We start from the raw sequence: 20,079 nt of genomic DNA, 5'->3' as shown, positions 1-20,079 counted from the left end.
TTTGCCCCTTGTCCATTTATTTTATAACTTGCAAGGATGCATTGCAAAAACAGTTCTTACTATCTGCCATCCATATAATCTCCTTTTTCCCTTCTTAGTCTCCTGTTTCCTTTTTCTAAGTATTATCAATAAAATACTTTATCCATGCTATAGAGGAGCCTGAGGTTGAAATGTGGAATGTTGCCAAATTCACAAAATGTGGTTTGAAAACTTTCCTTCATGGGAATTGTCAGAAAACAATCAGCAGACTCTTGGTCTCATCACACTATTCCACGGTTCAGGGAGGGATAGGCACGAATAGATTTGTAGTGGATAGAAACAAAATTTAATTTTTGTTGTTTTCATCGTTTTGTCTATTTGTGCCAGGAGCAGTAGCAATTCATGATGAGGTTATAGCAATTTTATTAAAAAATTCTCCTTTCTATTTAGATTTCAGGTGATTGGTAGCTGGCATAATTTGTCTGTTTATCAAAGCATCCAATACTGTCTTGCACTTAGTAGGTGGTTCCTAATTGTCAGTTCAATTGCATGAGACACTGATTGATTACTTCTTAGGATTTTAAATAGGCCAGCTGAGGACTTGTTTTCTTTTTTTTTATTTAGCAAAGACCCTTCATTAATTTATAATTACTATTATACTGTATATAATACACTTTCATACACAGTTTTACACAAAATTTCCACAACTTCACAACTATGTATTATTTTTCCAAATTTTAAAATGGAGGAGCAGAATCTCAGAAAGATTACAGGGAAACCTGCAATAGGAAGACATGTTTTCTGAATATAAACAGTATTTTTTCCATTAATAACCTACTTGTTGTATTTCCTGAAGCCAGGTATATTAGTTGGGATCACGTCCAGCTACGTATGCGTAAGAGCAGCAGCTCCAGGATAGGCATTCGCGGGCACTGCTGCCTCCCTCTGGAGGAGGGCCACCTGAGCTGCACGGTGCCGCTGTGAAACCAGCAGGGACCAGTGTCTTGCCAATGGGTTGCAGCCCCGGGCAAGTGTGCTATGGATTCAATGTGACCAAAGAAATTGACAGCAAAATGTTCTTTGGGGTGAAAGGGTTTATTAACCGGCTTGTTCTCCCAGCGTCTCTGCCTCCGCCCAGAGCACTGGGCCGAGCTCTCCATACAGCGCAATAATAGCTTACTGCCTAAAGGTGTGGAAGCGGTAGCCTAGCAACAGGCCAGTTACATCATCAGGTGGCTTAAGTTCAGTGAGGATCCTGGCCCTAGGAACCCCAACTTCCCCACAACCAGGCACCTACCTTTCTGCCTCACGGAGCTAGCACATGGCTGCCATCCTCAGGATCAGCTAATATCCCAAGAAGACAGCTGGTTTTCCAGGGTTTCCCACCACCACCTCCTAGCTGCGGGTTACACAGAGAAGTGAAGAATGCTGCTGAGAATGAACGCTTCCACCTGAGACCATGCTTTTTAGCAATTCTTTGCTGTCCCCCACAACACTTCCATCTGCGTTTCTTAGGTGAGAATTTAGCATATGACCGCATCTCACTATAAGGGTGGCTGGCAAATCTGGAGAATGCAATTGTCAATTCTGAGAAGCAAGAGCTCAAGGTAACACTCAGGGACTTGTCTCTCAGGAGGACAGGAAGAACGGATATTCGTAGGACAATGGCAGTCTCTACCATAGTTGGGTACCTGATTTCAATCTGAATTCTCTCAGTCTTCAACCTCCCGTTAATAACAATTAACTAAGAAAATTATTATGAAATTGATAGCACTGCACTTTATTGATTCTAAGAGGTACCCCTACACACACCTTTTCACTTGATGTATCTTAGTATCAATACAATCAACAAAACTGGCAAACAGACATTTGGTTACCATTACCTGTCAATATGATAACAGCCCAATTTCATGTGCCTTATTTCATTACAGATGATCCATAGATGCTGCCTGCATACAGGTTTGCAAGAACCCCAGGACCTCAGCCACTCCGGAATGAGTCAGGACAGAGCTCCATGCTCAATCTGCATGGGCTCAACTCATTCATTCATTAACTTATTCTTTCATTTGCTCAATAATTCAAAAATATTTCTGGAGTGCCTAAACCTAAGTACTGCCCTGGGCCCTGAGGATACACCAGAGAACCATGTCCTTGCTTTCATGGATCTTGCATTCTCATGGGGAAAAATGTGAGAGAAAATAATTATATGTAAAAAACATACCAGAAGTGATTAGAAGGAAAATAAAACAGGTTATGGGATAAGACAGTGTGTCTGTGGGGAATGGGGGACATTTTAGGATCTCAGAAGGTCTCTGTGATAGGTGACATTTCAGTGGCTACATAACTGAAGCTGAGTGCCCATGTACATACATGGAGGAAGGTCATTCCAGACAATGTGAGATTTAGGATTAAGCTACTCTCTCAGGCCCAGCATCTGATCCAGTGACCCAGTGGCTAGGCTTTCATTAACCAGGTCACCATATCACCAACACCATTCTATTCATCCACCTGTTAAGTGACCACAAGGTTCTCTGTGGCCAGGCTCTGTCCACTCTCAGATACCAGGGTACCACATTTGTCCATGCTGGACTTGACACTTCAGAAACCACCTTTCTAGAATGCCAATAGTCAGTTGCCACCTTTCACTAGTGCTACTGCAGTTTCCCCCAATCTGTGGCCGAGTCCGCTCCCATGAATCAGTCCCTGCCCAGAGTGTCTGTTAGTTTTATAATTATAAATCTCTTTATACTACTAAACTCTGGTTTCCTGATTTTGTCCTAAGGTTGGCCAGATAAAACATAGTAGGCATTTTGAGCTTTCTTATGTCTGTATTTTCTTACGTAAGACCATATACTTGCGCTGAAGTGTTTATTTCCAGACCCTCAGGGTCAGGGATCCTCTAATACAAGGAGGTGTGTGTATGCAAAAAAAAAATTGGTCAGTATGATTGAAGAAGTTTCATTGAAATGTTCTTATCATAGTTCTGTGTTTCTTCTTGAAAAAAATGAGACTAATATATAGTACATTGATATTTGCATATTGTCCTGTTTATGGATGATGCTTTATTTTCAACTCTGAAGATATGGATAAATGTTCTTTTCCATATCTTCTCTGCTGCAGTCACTTTCACACCACTTTTCTGATGATCATCAAAAAGTTTTGACCCTCAGTCTCTCCTGTGAACTCATGGCAATAGTTTCCTAAATAATCTTATTGTTTCTAGTGTCTAACTTTTCTTTTTATCATAAAACACAGCCTAGTGCACATTTAACATGGGATCAGTCTATTAGCTTTCACTAGATAACAGACCACCCCCAAAATTAGGGATTTAAAATACAACCATTTATTTAGTTGAAAGATTCTTGGGTTAGTCAAGGGACTCCTCTGGTCTGAGCCAGCTTTGCTGATTTCTGCTGGTGTCTCGTGTGTTTGAAGTCAGCTGGCGGGTCAGCTTGTGGCTGAATGGCTTAGGATGGCCTCACTGACTGTCAGTCAGACTACCAAGGACTACTGAGCGTCTCCTGTCTCATTATGGGGTACATCAGCCCAGGCTGCCTCACATGCTGTTGAAGGATTTCAAAATCAGCAAATAGACAAGTCCCAATGTGTGTTTGTCAGGTTCCTAGTAGCCAAAGGCCAAAACTATTCAGTGGCCAAGATGGCTTCACAGGGGTAGACAAACAGACATCATATCTTGCTGAGAGGAACAATGAAGTCACATTAAAAATGGATGGGCATGAATGGTAATAGAGGCTTTATCATAACTGCCAAAAATTAGAAACAACCAAGGTGTCCTTCAATAGATGAATGGATATGCAAACAGGGTACATACATATGGTAGAATATTATTCAGCGATAAAAAGAAAAATCAAACCATGAAAATACATGGAGGAAACTTAAATGCATATAGCTAAGTGCAACAAACCAGCCTGAATAAGCCAGTGTGATGTTAGCACATGACATTCTTGAAAACGCAAAACTACAAAGACAGCAAAACATTAATGGATACCAGGAGTTTATGAGTAAGGGAAGATGAATGAGTGGAACACAGAGGACTTTTAGGGCAGTGAAATGATTCTGTATGATACGAATGGTGGACACATGACATGTGCAGTTATCAAAACCCACAGAATGTACAACACAGAGTGAATCTTAATGTGAACTACGGGCTCACTGAGGTAATAATAACGTGCTAATATTGGTTCATCAATTGTAACAAATGTACCACACCAAAACTTTTCTGTAAACGTAAAAGGCTCTAAAAAATTCTCTTTTAAGAAGGAGTGGGAGAGAAGGGTACATAAAGGCATAAGAATGTTTTGTGACTTCTTTTGCAATCTGCCCCAGCATTGAAGGCCTTTCAAAATCTGCCAAACCTTCCTCTCCAGATTCATCTTTTAACTCATCTGAGGGGGCCACCTTGTCCTTAGACCTAGAAACCCAACCCATCCCCAGAGTGCAGCTGCATCTCTGCGGGGGGTGGGGTGGGGACTCCAACCTCCCCTTTTCTCTGTATTAAAGTCCTTTTCATTTCTCAACCAGACTCTATTACTTTCTCCACGAATACTGTCAATATCCTTGCATGAGAATGAATCCCTTCTTGTTCTGTATTCCAACAACTCCCTGCAAGTACCTTATTGTGGATCCTGGTTTGCCTTTTATGAAGCTCAATTGTCGCACCTGTTTCTATCTTCCTTGAGGCCCTTGTTAATTTTTCTGTGATTCAACTACAATGCTAAGCATGGTGCATGGCACTTAACTGGAACTGAGTGAACGTTGATCAGTGACTGTGATTAAATAGATGAAAGATGTGATAGTTCAGTCACAAAAATCCTGTTTTCTTGCCTTTTTTTCTAAGTTGTTTGGATTTCCTGGTCTTTCACTTCTAATGAACCCAGTGCCATTTCATTTGTAAAATATAAAAAACAATATGTGGAGAAAGTTGTTAAATCACACAAATGATAATGATGGCAAATGGTTTCATGCAAAGTATGTGGTAGAAAAAGGAATCAGATCTATACCATATAAAGAATATTACATTTAACTTATGGACAGTGGTTAAGGAAAATATATATAAATTATTAGCTATTAGAGCCAGCAGATGGTTGCTGTAATTGACAATGTGAATATTATAAGCATTGCGTTAGACAGTGTTTCATGAGAATGAGTTTGGTAGTCAATACTGTACCACTTGGGGTACATTTTTTCTTTTTTACCATGATGATTGGAAACAATGGGGATTTGAGGTTCTAATTTTAATTGATAAGCAGGTAGCTTTTTGCCAAGTATTGAGCTCTAAAGGCCTGAGGTCTACTCGCTTTTTCAACATCATTTCTGTGCAATTGAAATAAAATGCTCAATTAGTCTTTTAAGCACAGCATCTGTGTTTTGAGGGCAAGTTGAGAACGGAAGTAAAAAATGGATTTTGTGGATGATTCTCAGACGGGTACTGGTCTTTCCCTTCAGGGAAGTCCCCATCTCTGAGCAGAAGGCAGCTGCTAGAACTAGGACAGAAGAGACAGATATGGGTAAGTTTAGTACATGACCTGTGTTGGAATTTTAAATGCTTAGTAACTGACATAACTGAGCGGGAATCTAATGCTACATTAGCTGAGAAAAACACAAGGGACCTAACGATAGTGTTATCTCCTCAGTCCCATGCCAGGAAGGGAAAGAAGGCCAGGACCCTACCTGTACAGGGGCCCTAATGCTCCCACTCTGGGGGATGACCCAGTCTGTGAAAGGGACTGAGGAGGGAGAATCTCCACTGATGGGACCCTCTGTCCTCTCTGCAACTAGGTAATGGTTTCACAAAATGCCCTGGGTTTTGTAATACAAACTTGTCAATACAAATGCTTGTGGGATGTGCTTAGTGAGTGACTATTTAGAAAATGACCCTCAGAAATATAAATATTTTAAAGTGTATACATAGGATGAAGATAACACAAGAAATCACCTGTGATTATAAGACTCTTCAGTTAATACACAGGCCCAGAATGTAGGATAAAATTAGCAAGACCATTATATACACACCCAACTATCAATGCCCTACAGGATAAGCAAGACATGCCCTGCCCCCTCTCTCCCTCTCCATCTCCCTCCCTCCTTGCTTCTCCCCCTCCTTCCCTCTCTCCCTCCTTTCCTCCCCCTCTCTCCCTCCCCCTCCCTGTCCCCCTCTCTTCCCCTCTCTCTCCCTTCTCTCCCTCCCCTCTCCTCCCCCTCCTTCCCTCTCCCCCTCCCTCCCCCTCCCTCCCCTCCCTATCTCCCTCTCTCTCCCCCCACTCCCCCTTCTCCCTGCTCCCACCCTGCCCAGGGGAAGAAAAGACAACATTCTTCATGTCTTCAGTCCTAACAAAAAATATTTACCTCATTTGTTTGTTTCGATTACTAAATGAGCCAATCTTTATAAAATGCCTAGCTCAGGGGAATCCCACTAAAATTGCTGCTGCTGCAGGGTTTACCTAGTTCCAAGGCAATAGATAATCTAGGTATTAACAATTATGCATAATGAATCAGTTGTGGTATAATGCAAAGAGCTGATCTTGAATCACATTAGCTTGAGTTTGAAACCACTTACTGATGACCAAAAGAGTTTGGCTAACTTAACCTTTCCGAATCTCCACTTCTTCCCCTGTAAAATGGGGCAGTAACATCAACCTCAGTGTTGTAAGGAATTAATGTAAAGTAAGTAGGAAGTAGGAGGTGACTGATAAATGTCAATGCCTTTTGCCATTTCCTCCTAAACCTCCGCTATGGCAGTCTCCAGTCTAGACAAGAGGATGCCACACTTGACTAAGTGGGTTGTAGCCCCAGACATTCCCTTCTACTGAGTGATTGATGGAAACCTGTTATCGCTTTCTGAGCAGCAGCTGCGGTTGACTGCTGCACAAATGCTCCCTGGACGTGCTGCTGGCAGATAGTGATGCTTCATTACCCACAGTCAGCTGACCACTTCTCTGGAGGAACCCAAATGAAGCATGTGAACCAGGGCTGCCCACCAATTCCAAATACAGTCCCGGATGGATACACGAGTGATCACATCCTTAACAACCTATTTCCTGCAATTCTGCATGCTGACCCAGCCCTGAAAAACCCATTCATCATAATTACACACCTAAAATGCCTCCAGCTTTTATGTTTATCTCTAAAGTTAAATATATACCTAAACTGGTTTTGCACATTTTCTTCCAGGAAATTTCCAGCCGCTCTCTGGATTTAAGCTGTTATATGACTTCGTCTCTCCTTCCACAACCCTTTTCTGCTCTATTTCCCACCCAGATGTCGGCTGTGAGATTTGAAGGGAATACTAATGTGAATCCGTACTAGTCATTCCTCAAAGAGGCACAGTGATCCTGGAGGCAAAGGAATAGGGCTTACAGTATGATGAAGTCCTTATTGTCTATCTGCATGGGACTTACATCAGGTAAGCCTCAATTCTTTCAACTGTGAAATGCAGATAATGCTGCATTCTGGTAAAGAATTATTGATGCTTAAGTGAATGCATGAATTAAAAATGATTTCTTCTGCTGTCTCAATTATTTCTGAACACATAGTTGATACTCAATGTTTTAATGCTCTTTTTTACACACAAATCTGCTCAGTCTATCATTTTGATCCACCTTCTGCTAAAAACTCTTATTCCAAACCTATCGCCCATGTCAACCAGTTCTGTCAGAGAAGCAGGTGGTGAGCAACTGGCTGAAGAAATGCCTCCAGCTGTATAATTCCAAAGCTTCAGTGCTTGACGGTGGGGTTGGGAAGAACAGAGCCCTCCTGGGAAGGAGAGGTGGCACATTTTCTGGGGGTCCTACTGGGCTCACAGCACCTGATTAGGCTCAGTAAGGGATGACAACAGAAAGAGAAAATGGGCCTCCTGCCTGGCTGCTCTCTCTGCCAAGGGCTTGGAGGCCTGAGAGACGCAGGGGAGTCAGGGTTAGCTGGAAGGATGGCACACCACAATGCATTCCACTCAAGAGGAGCTAATTTTAAGCTGGCAAGTATTCTGTTCATTAACACAGAAAATATTCATTCCAGGAGTAAGGGAATTGGGAGTTAAGCACATCCAAGCACCCAGGAGGACTTGTAAATCACAGAGCTGCTAAGCAGACTGCAACCTCTGCTGAGAACAGGGAGACTATGTATTCCAGTCACAAAGGTGCATAGAAGCTTTTGTAAACCGAGGGAAGGCAGACGCAGCGCCACTGCCTCACGGAGAGGACAAAATCTAGGACAGCAGTTACAATACAGGCCAGCTATGCCAAAGTCTTCCTGTTGTCTTTTCTTCCTCAGTCCTTTTAAAGTTTTCTGATTTGTCATTTGTGGATATTGAACTGATCCAAAGGAACATGTGTTGTTTCACCGGAGAGGGGCTGGGGGTGGCAGGGGAGACATGCAGAGGCCAAAAGAGCGTATTCAGCTCTGCTGTGGATTTGTCTCCCGCCTGGCCAGCGCCGAGCTCTGAGAGCCGGCTGCTCCCTCCGAGATAATGTGGAGCATGATTTCTTCTGCTGTCTCAATTATTTCTGAAATAGAAACTTGCAAGAGCCAACTCAAGGGCTTACATTTAGGGAAACGACTCAAGCCCTCCCACATAGTCGTGGGCTTTGTTCTCATGGTTTTTTTCTGTGGGTTTTCTGCTCTCTGGAGTAGATTCTTGTAGAAACTAAACCAAAGCCCCGAGATTAATTCAGGTGGGTTACATGTCAGCAATTTTATACAAACCTTTGAAGGCAGATGTGTGACAGGCATTTCTAATTATTTATAATGATACTTTTATGACCATAGCTTTTTTCTTCTAAGAATTTTCCTGATTTCAGCATGCTTTAGAAGGATATTGCCAGTCATCACAGCTAGCAATAAAAATTGGGGTGAAATGATATGCAAATGAGCAATCTAAAAGTTTCTTTTAAAGTTACATTTTGTACATGTTTCCATTATGATTTTATATTGCCAACAGCACATACTTCTCTGTTTCAATTACATTAATTTTTTTAAAGGCAAATTTCAGAGTTGTAACTTAAAACAATAATTAAAAATAACCAACAGTCAAATAATGCTGAGAAGCAACTTTAGTATAGGAGAAAGAACTCTAGATTTGAGACAGAAATACAAGGTTTAGGTCAGCTGTACCACTGAAGAAAATATTACTTAATCTTTCCAGTCTCAGTGACTTCAGGCCATAAAACAAGGACGAAGATACCTATTCATCTGAATTGTGATTATAAGAATTGAACAGGATCGTGTGCATGAAATCTACCAGGTGAACGAGTTTATAATAATTAGTGTTTTCCTGGATAAATAGCATATAGAGACTAAAGTTCACAGAATTGAAGGATAGCTTTGAACAGAGATTCACATTGAAGGACTACAGATAACGGTTCAAAGATGGGCTTCCAGACAAAGTTGAAACAATGTGTAAAACTTCTGGTGTATATGAGAACTCTCTTGGTTGCAGGAGACAGTACTCACACTAACTTACCCAAAAAGGAGCTTAAATGAATAAAGTACAGGTGGAAACCTGGGTACCCTGGGGACAAGTGGAACCAGGACTTGGAATACAGCCAAGGTGTATTCACTCCACCTAGTGGCTTTTTCTTCTTTAGAAGGACATTATTCACTTCAACCCAGCTGACCCACTTCCTTGAAACACACAGAGGGGGACACAGGTTCAGACAGTTACATCACCCATCCTAGAGAGGAACTGAAACTGGTTCTGCCTTCCCAGGAAGGCCCAGGAAAGGACACAGATCATCCTGTGTTGATCAGAATCAATCACTGGTCAAGAGGCAGAATATCTAGATGCTAGTGGGGACCACTTACATGCCATAGGGTAGGAAAGTATATATTTCCCAGAAAAAAAGGGGAGATTTGGTGTGGTTCTGAGGAGACAACACATTAAAGACTATTTGGTGGGAATTCTCAGATTTTCATGTTTTCATTCACCATAGAACCACCTATCTGTAGAGTTGAGAATTAAAAGGATGTTTCCTCTTGTAGAAATATCTTGTAACAGATTTTTCTTAAAGAAATCCAATGTTTCTGTGGATATTTTTCTGTAAAAATATTTTTCTGTAAAAAGTTTTCGTTTAACTTCAGTCATAGGATTAAAAAAATAATGCAAGCATTATTTATTAATAATCTTCCCATAAGTAAATTATTAATATTCAAATGGAAGTACACGGAAGACTCTAAGATTTAATAACTCACAATGGACATGTTAGGCTCTGTAAAAATGGCTAATATCTGAAAATGGATGTCACTTGAAGAAATATTTGAATACTTAGTACATGTAAGATTTGAGCTAGAAAATATAGTAAGAGAGCTGACCATTTAGGGAGAAACATCATTCATATTTGTGATGGTGAATTTTCTGCTTCCATTTGGCTAGGCTGTGGTGTCTGGTTGCTTGTCAAAGGCCACTCTGGGCGTTTCCATGAAGGTATGTTTTAGAGGTGATTAACATTCAAATCAATAGACTGAGTAAAGCAGATTACCCTTCCTAGTGTGAGTGACCTCATCTAATCGGCTGAATGCCTTAAAAGGAAAGACAGGTTTCTCAAATAAGCAATTCTGCTTCAAGACCGCAGCAGAGAAACTCCACCTAAGACTCCAGCCTGCAGATTTTGGACAGAACACTGCTACAGCTTTTCCCGGAATTTCCATACTGCTCTAGGGGTTTCAGACTCCCGAGCCTCCACAGTCACGTGAACCAGTTCCTTAACATAAGTTTCCAGAGAATCTTCATTAATAAAACATTCCTGAAATAAAAACTGTATCTAAGACTGAGAAGAAAATAGCCAATAACCCATGAATAAACTGGGCATCAGCGGAGCAGAAGCAGCAGCGGACCTTCGCAAGTTCACCTACCGGGGCTGGGCCTCGCCTCTCCGCCGGACTAGCCCTGGAACTGCAGCGGTGAGCGCGGCCGCCGGGGGAGCAGCGCGCCTGCGCGAGGCCAGGAGGGAGGCACGGCCTCCGAAGCCCAGGTGGTTAAGAACGCACCTGCGGGTCTGTACATCCTGCCTGAGGCGGTGGGCCGCATGGTGGGCGTCTACAACGGCTAGACCTCCTCCCAGGTGGACATCAAGCCTGAGATGATAGGCCACTGCCTGGGTGAGTTCTCTGTCCTGGTGCAGCAAGGGCGGCCTAGCATCGGACCACCCTCTCCTTCTGCTTCTTCCGCCTCGAGTAGCCTGCCCAGCCCAGGAAGGCCAAGGACTTCTCCAAAAGTAAAAATAAAAAGTGACTGGTCTGTGATTGTTCACATAAAAAGAAAATGAGATATCTAATGTTGTTCAAAATAAGACAATTCACATTAAAGCTAAATTAAGATGATTTCTTATATATTCAGAAACAAAAAGTGTAATGCTGGGTCACACTCATTTGTTGTGGGAAACAGGACTCTCAGACATTGGTGGTGGGAACAAAAGAATGATACAGCTCTGCGCTGGGCCACTTGGTAATAAAACCCAGGGAAGCTGCATGCACGTTTACCCTTTGACTCACAATTCCACTTCTAGGAATATATTCCAAGTATACACTGGTAAAAAATATGAAGGTGTGTGCACAAGAAGCTTTATTAGTAATATCAAACAACTGTAAACAACCAAAACAAAACATTTACCAATAGGGCCAGTTGACTGAATCATGGTACAATCAGAGTAGAAAAAATGGATGAGGCTGATCTCTACATACTTATATGGAGTGATTGCCAGGGTATATTCCAGGTGAAAAAAGGCAAGGGGCAGAATAGTATTTATAGCATGACACCTTTTGTGTCAAAGTGGAGGAAATATGGAAATAGGAACATATATGTGTATATATAGGTATCTATTTATATAAATATATATATATATATACACAAACATATTATATTTTCAAAAAGGGACAATGGAAGGACAACTTAAAAAAATCCAATAATACTCATTACCTATCAGGAAGCATATAGGATAGAGAAAGAGATAGGATTGAAATATGAATTTACATTACAGTTTTGACATGGGAAACGTGTAAATGTTTCATGTAACTAAGAACAAATAAATAGGAAGAAAAATTTTAAATTAAAAACAGACTGAAATAAATAGACTCGACTGTTGATTGTATAACAACACAGAGACAAAAGTTACCTTCAGGGGAAAAAAACTTTAAGTGACTAATTTTAGCAGTACTATATTCTTATTTTAAAACTATAATAGGTACATTTAAGATAAAACTAGGTAATTATATTAATTATCCTGTGGGAAACGAGCATTGAACTGTAGTCTGGAGGACCCTGAACGTCTGACTGAGAAGTGTGTAGACAGAAATAAAAATAACAGCAATCACTTATGAGGGCTTTCTAGGAACCAGGAACTGGATTTCTTGTATCATTACTTTTCATAACAATCTTTTGTGGGAGGCATTATTTTCATTGTTTCATAGATGAAGAACCTGGAGCTTAAGAAAGGTTAAATACCTTCCCCAAGGACATTGTTTATATCTCTCTAGTTAATGCATATCCATTTTTGTGATTTGTCCTTGGCTTTTTTACTTACCAGAAACTGCATTTCATTGATTCAAAATGCCATCATTTGCAAGAGTGACAATTTTTTAATGGACCAGAAAAAAAATGCTGTTGATTAAATTATAGCACAATGTTTTATCATTTAGAGTTTTTATTTCAAGGATTGAAGGAATTCTTAAAGTATTATTTAGACATTCATTTTGAATCATACATCTCTATTATCATATATAAAATCAGCAATTTAGCAAATTATGTTGCCTATGATTTCCTACAATTTCTTGCCATTCAGTCTGACTTTTCCACATTGCTTTTAAATTCAGTCATCAAGGTGTATGTTTTCCCACATATTTTCCTTTGTGTGCTCAAAAGACGAAATACAATCAAAGTACATTGGTGCTGGGCTCCAGAGCCAGTTTTTCAATGATACAGAGGTAACCTACCTTTGGGTTCCCTTTGGAACTTAACCCATTTAATCTATGTTCTTCCCATCATCTCTTGCAAGTGTTTGTATTGTTAAAAAGTGTTTCTGATTTTCCTACAATGTGCTGAAATTTAATTTTGCAAGTTTCAATGCTGGAGTTTCTCATGTTTTCTTATAAAACGACAGCTAGGTCGTGACTGCTGCCAGGCAAAATAAAGCATCATTGGACATAACCTGTACCTTGATTACTGAGATGTTAAAATGTGAGAAAGAAAAATGCAGGCCTTAGGATTGCAGGCCTTAGAATATGGTAGTTAAAAATAGAAGATTCACTCAAACATCATGAGAGCATGTAGAGGCAGCATCTAACTAGAGTATACAGCAAGTGGCCTGCCTGGGTTTAACAACTCTGTCCCATTAGTTACTGTGTGTCCAGTGGCAGTCTCCTTTCCTCTCCACCGTCTTCCCATCTTCCCTCCTTCTTTCCTATACATATTTATTGAGTGTCTGTCTTGAACTAGACATTAGTATAGGTCTAATGGAAGCCATTAGAAAATAAAATAAGAATCATATCCTTTTGCAGCTTAAATTTCATTTAAAGAGAAGCATTTGATAATTATAGGGAAAAAGAAATACATTTTAGATGAGTGAAACACCATTAGTCAACAAAATTGAAATAAGTGTTTTTCCCTGATATCAATTTAGACTCTTCAGAAATTACTTTTCTGAACTTTAAATTCTTTATTTGCATATTACATGAATAAGTTGTGTATTTGTGTGTATGTGTGTATGTGTATATTACATTTTAAAATCAAAATACAGATGGAGATACCTCTTATAGAATATCATGTATTCTTCAAGGTGGAGAAGAAAAACTTCTGCCTAAAATGATCAGTGAAATGCAAAAAGGGCAACAGCATGGAAAATGAAATACAAACAAGGTTTATAAAATTATCTTGGTTATATTTCTCTAAGGTGTTGTTTTCAGCCCAGATGACCCTCTCATTTAGCACGAGTTCTTGGTTAACTAAGTTGCCTTTGGAGTTACTGTGCTGTCACTGTGCTATCATTCATGCATGCCATGGATTTTATTTTTCTTTCCTTAAGTCCACAGAGAATATATCTCATCCCAAAATGCACACAGTCATTTGAATTTGGATTATTTCCCTGAATTCTTCATGTAGGAACAAATCTATTATTTTATATAGGGTTATTTTTTCCTTTGCTTGATATCACAGGCCAATGAGCATATCATTTTCAGCAATTTAAATTTAAATGAATCAAAGAGTTAACTTTGCCTCTGTTCTTTCACAGCCACATACAGTTGCATTAATCTGATTAATAGTAAGGAGGTTAAAATTGCTAGCTTCTAAGAGAGGGACAGGCCAGTGGTATTAAATGTTATATTTGGAATGATTGTCCTTGCATGTTATTAGCACCTGAGATGGAGAGGGAATTCAAGGAAATGATTCTCTAACCATGTGTTAATTTAATTTTGGAAAAGATCCTTTAAGGGATAAATTGCATTGCAATGCATTTTCTAATCAGACCATGCATTAATTTAGATCAATGATCCCCTATCCTTTAAATATACTATCATGGGCAGTAATTGTGAGGGTTCTATAAGGCTGTTTACAAAGTTTCCTATCAAGATACAAAAGAAGATGGATTTATTTATAACATCGAATTTGTAATTGTATAGAATAGACACATCTCATTAGTTGGGAAGATAATAGCTAATTTATGTCATCCTGTATTTTGGGTGTATATAAGACTTTCAAAAAAGGAGAAAAGTGGAAGGAACAGTAAGAAATTACCACTCACAGTTCTTATCTATAACCATTTAGTTTATTTCAGTGGCCTGATGTCACTTATGGAATCCAGAACATAGATGATCATTTTTTCTTTCTTAAATATAGATATAAATAATAATGGGACAAAATTAGCAATTGTTTTGGTTGCTCTATTATCTACTCAGTGACTTTGAGACTAAAGAACCAGATGCCCAAAAAGAAAAAAAGTGTTCTTTTTAAGTTCCCTGCCCCTGGATGGAAACTTGGGCAGCACTCATGAATTTTTGGTTCACTGGGAGATAATAGTTCTGTTGTCACTTGAAATCACAAAACATAGTTTTCATTCAGTAAGAATGTCCAGTCTCAAGTATTAATCAACAATTTAATGAGCATTATGAGGTAAGGCTTTCCTTATTCATTTTGTTCTAAGGCTTGGGCACAGAAGTAAGGTGTGACTGCTCTTTTCTCCATTCCTACCAGATCCTTGCTCTGTGTCTGCAGCTTGGATGGTCTGGACTTGGAGCAAGGGAAAGGAGGAGAGAAAAGTTAGGAAGACAGGAAGTTTCTTATTTTCTGATGGCTTCAATGTCTCTGACCTTGGAGGATATTTAAAGCTGTTTGTTTTCATTATCTAATGATTATTTTTCTCCAACGTGGTGTACCAGGTCATGCAGATGCACTGGACTAAGACACAAATGAAGCAAGTAACTAAACTGGTTGAATTGGAAGAGGTGATGCCACCCCAAACATCACTCCATCAATTGTAGCTGTCCTGGGCCACCTGCGTGTGCACTGCTGTTACCTGCAGGAGACGAGGACACAGTAAGGGACACATACACACACTGAGCTCCTGCTATGCTATCTCTTGCCCTTGTTGAACCTTGACATTGCCATCTAGCCTCCAGAGAGCAAGACAGACCTGATGTGAGCTAAAATGAAACACTTTCATGTATGTGGAAAAGACCACTTCCAGGAATGACCACCAACAGTAGGCCAGCATTTGCTCACGGACTGATTAGACCAGAGACCACCAGCAAGTTAGCAGTTGTCAGAGACTTAGATTTCCCAACTTAGGAAAATATACTGCCTTTAGTTTTAATATTTAAAAAACATAAAATTGTTTCTTCAAAGTCTGCATGTTTCTAAAGACTATAATTTTTCCATTAAACCAGTAAGTATATCTGTCCCTCAACAATGCCCTGTGCCATTGGGAGGCACAAAATACACAGTACCCACCTCTGTCCTCATACCAGCACCACCATTACACCACTCAGGGTATAGGGGACAGTCAGAATCTGCCTGGCTTGCAGGGAAGTTTGGTAAGGAAGCATGTATATGTAGGTAAACTTAATAACTCCACCCTAATTGTTTCTTATTTAAGTAGTCCTATCCCTATTTCTCTCTCCTTATACTGAATCTTCCCACTGAGCAGTTTTATAGGTCCAGAGAACCTATGACTGAAATATGAAAACATAATGAAAAGGTTAATGAAAGCAGTGAGAAAACTTCTTTGATTTCTTTTAGGATATTGCCTGTGATCTTTTAGATTCATGTTCTGATTTAGTGCCTGAGTACCTGAGTGCTTGCTGATTTGTATGATTCTCCTAATGACCAATGACATGAATTACTGAAAACCTAATTAGGCCTTTTGAGCTGAGAAGTATTTTTTAAGAGACTCTGACATTTGGTGAGGAATGTGGTGTCAGCAGAACATCTAGCCTGAATATAATTTCTAATTTTGGGAAAGGTATTGGCACATAATTATGTGGGCATACAGAAAGAGCAATTATATGAACCTGTCTTGAGTGCTGAACTTTCAGAACAATGACAAAGGATGAATACGGACCAGAACCAGACAGAACACATAGTGGCCCAGTCTTCTAAGACACTTGTATATGATTTATATATTTAAAGTCTCTAAACAGCTACTTGGAATTACTACAGATAATTCTTGTATGTTGATGCCAAAATATATTTAATAGCATATATAGAGAGGTTGGTGGCCCTTCTTAGTGAATGTTGGTCCCAGAAAGGTCAGCGAAGAGGGGAACATTTCAAGAACACATAAGTCTAATTATTGCAGCTTTAATAAAATGTGTTAGATTTTTGTGGAAGGAATGTTCTTGGTATTATGCTGAACTAATAAGCCAACCAGGAGCTCAGTTGCCCCTGAAGAGGTATATCAATTAGCTCTTGTGGTCTCACAATCTCAAAGCTCAATGGCTTAAAACAATACTCATTCATCATTGTAGTCCATGTGTCTGTGGATCATCTGACTGACTGCTGATGTAGACTGGGCTTGGGTGATCTCGGCTCGCTTACTTGTGTGGTCATAGGTTGGCCAGGAGCCCTGCTCTAGCCTGGGCTTGTCTGAGGCACTTTGCCTGGTGCAGAGCTCCTCTGGGTGTTCTCAGACTCTTCCTGGCAGTAACAGGCCTGCCTCAGCTTGGCTTCCCATGACAATGACAGAGACAAGAGGGCACACGGAAACATGGTAGGCCACTTGAGGCTTAGCCCCAGAACTAGACAATTGTCACTCCTACATGCTTTTACTGGCTAAAGCACACATATGGCTGAACCTAGTGTCAAGGGGGGTGGGGGAAAATATGCTCTGACATGTGGAGAAAGAACGGCAAAATCACGTGCACTGGATATGAGACAGGTAAGGGTAAAGAATTAGGACATCTAATGCAACAAATGGACCATGAAAGAAACAGAACAGGATGCTTTTTGCAAAAGCGTTTAATTTTAGGAAGCGTCTTCTGAGACATACACAGACAGGGGTGGAAAGAAAGGGCCTACACTGTGACATACCTGTAGTGGCTTCTTCTATGAAGAAAATATGAGCCAAGGACAAAAACCAAAACCTGTGCAAACTATTACTGACGTGCATCATCACACAAAGTCATCTTTTGGCAAAAAATTAGTTAACTGTAATTATAAATATATGTACTTTAAGTCTGGAAATATGAGCTGATTTGGAGAACCAAATCATAACTGAACAGCTTCCTGTGCTCATCCCACTTTCTAAACCTTTGCTGCTCCATTCTGATCTTTCATTCTTATCTAAATTGGAGTATAAACTATTTTGGTGAAGCCCATTTGACTTTTCTCCCAACCACATGATTTCCCCAATAGATCAAATGCTTGGAAAAATCACAGTAGAGGAGAAATTGATAAGTGGATTCCCCATGCCCAACCTATACACACATACATACCCTAGTTTCAATAGTGAGAGTGGGGAATAATGGAGATAAATCAACAAAAACTGCCTCACTGCCAGTTCCTCTTCAGTGCAATGCTAAGAATTCCTGGGCAAGGATGCTGAGGGAATCAATGTAGATTTCACTCCATCTACATTGCAGAAATCCCATAAAAACAATATTAATATTTATAAATCTGAGCAACTCTATGAATTGAACACTGATTCCACACATTGTCATTATCATCAGGACAATAAAACAATAATGAGTTCTGTGTAGGTAACTGTGAAGTACAAATCTGATATTTTAATAACTATTTTAATACATTCAAGAACAATTAAACTCAAAAGAATGAAGGAGTAAGTCACTACAGGCAACATTTTAAATTGCATTACTCTGAAAACAGAGTATCAGTTAGGAATATGGGGAAAGGTCTACCTGTTGTTTTTGTGGTATTGCCAATGTGCCCCAAAACTCATCATCTTTTAAGCACTTCATAAGCAACTATCATGTATGAAAAACAAAGCTCTCTAAATTAAGAAAAGTCACAGAAGATGACTCCTATAAACGAACCTGAAAATATTTTTAAAAATGACTTTCCCTCTTAGAATCAGACTCAACAATCAGTAACATCTCATTGTTTCTCAAGACAATTGTAAAGCTTTTGGTGGACAATTCTAATCAAGCTAAGAAAAAGAAACTTGTTATTGCCAACAATGTAGAAGCCCAAAATTTCTGGGTAAATTGGTTTAGTAATAGTTGAGCATTCCAAGGACTCCAGTGCTTAGACACAACCTTTTTATAACAGAAATGTTCCCTTTAGTCATTCCAGGGAGAGTGCTGTGAATCACTTTTCAAGTGGTAGCTGCATCGTTTTGCACTAATAATTCTTACTCATGAGAATGCAAAGAACTGTATAGGACTGCCCAAATGTTAACTATCATTTGTGTGAATGTGAACATCTCAGATGGCATGTGAATCAAACCATCAATTTACACTGCTAATTGAAGCTCCATATTTCCTCGTCTACCTGGGAAAATATAATCAGAAAGAAAATATAAGAAAAGGTGAGATTTCATTTTGATTATTTATCCCTTAAATTTATCCCAAGTTGAGTTGCTGTCAGCTTCCAAATGCACGTTTATCAAATGCTGTACCTTCAGCCCATAGCCTCTGCTCTCTAATACAAGTTTATCAAAGAAACTAATAATTTATTTTGTGCCTCTAAGAGGCTGAGGCCCTCATTTGTTTATATAATTAGGTTTACTCATATAGATTTGATTGAAACTATTGAGTCCACTATGTGCTATTGTACCTATTTGTTATACTTATGTCTCCCATCAAAGTATCATGAATATTTTCACCACATAGCTGTTTCCTATTTTACAAATATTTTACAGTTCTTCCAATTCTTTTTCTGATAAGCAAATTCTATGTTGTCCCTTCCAGGGTAATGGAATAAAATAGCTCACAATGTGTTTGTGTGTCTTGTGTGTAGGTGCACATATAGATACGCATACACATGCATAAGCAATTGAATTATCTTTTCTCTCACTCAGCTGTCTGGCCATCACAAAGTAGAACCTTTTCCAGAGCTAGCTAATAAAATATTTCAAGACAGATAATTTAAGAACGTAACCTGCTTTTGGAGATGTATGTCTGTGTGTTTATTTCCCAAAGAATACTTGCGAGTTTGAGAAGCATTTTTAAGGAAAAATGAAGAAGGGATAGATTTGGGGAAGAAAAAGAAATTGGATTAGAATGAGGATGCTGAATAGGTGAAGACAGTGCCTGAGAAAAAATGAGCCACTGTTCTCTGACATCATGTCTCCCAGCTACAATGCAGTTAAAAATATTTGTATTAACTTAGATAAAAAATACACATTGTGTTTAAGTGATTTTTTATTATTAAAGTATAATATTTGTAAAGCCAAAATTACTGCACTGATTTTTTAAAATGGTTGAGTTAGTTCCATTTGATTCTTTAGACATATAATAATAAAAAAACTAATACTGACATAACTTGTTTTCAAAGCAGTTTTCACATATTTCTTATCATATTACTTTGACTGACATTAATTACTTAAGGGATATGTAAATTACTCAATGCAAATTTATCTTTTGATAGCCTCCCCAAGCATAAATACAATGCATAGAAACTTGAACTTATCTTGAGCATAG

Source organism: Manis pentadactyla, chromosome 1 (genome assembly GCF_030020395.1).
Source record: "Manis pentadactyla isolate mManPen7 chromosome 1, mManPen7.hap1, whole genome shotgun sequence".
Lineage (NCBI taxonomy): Eukaryota > Metazoa > Chordata > Mammalia > Pholidota > Manidae > Manis > Manis pentadactyla.
Note: the sequence above shows the minus strand (reverse complement) of the source record.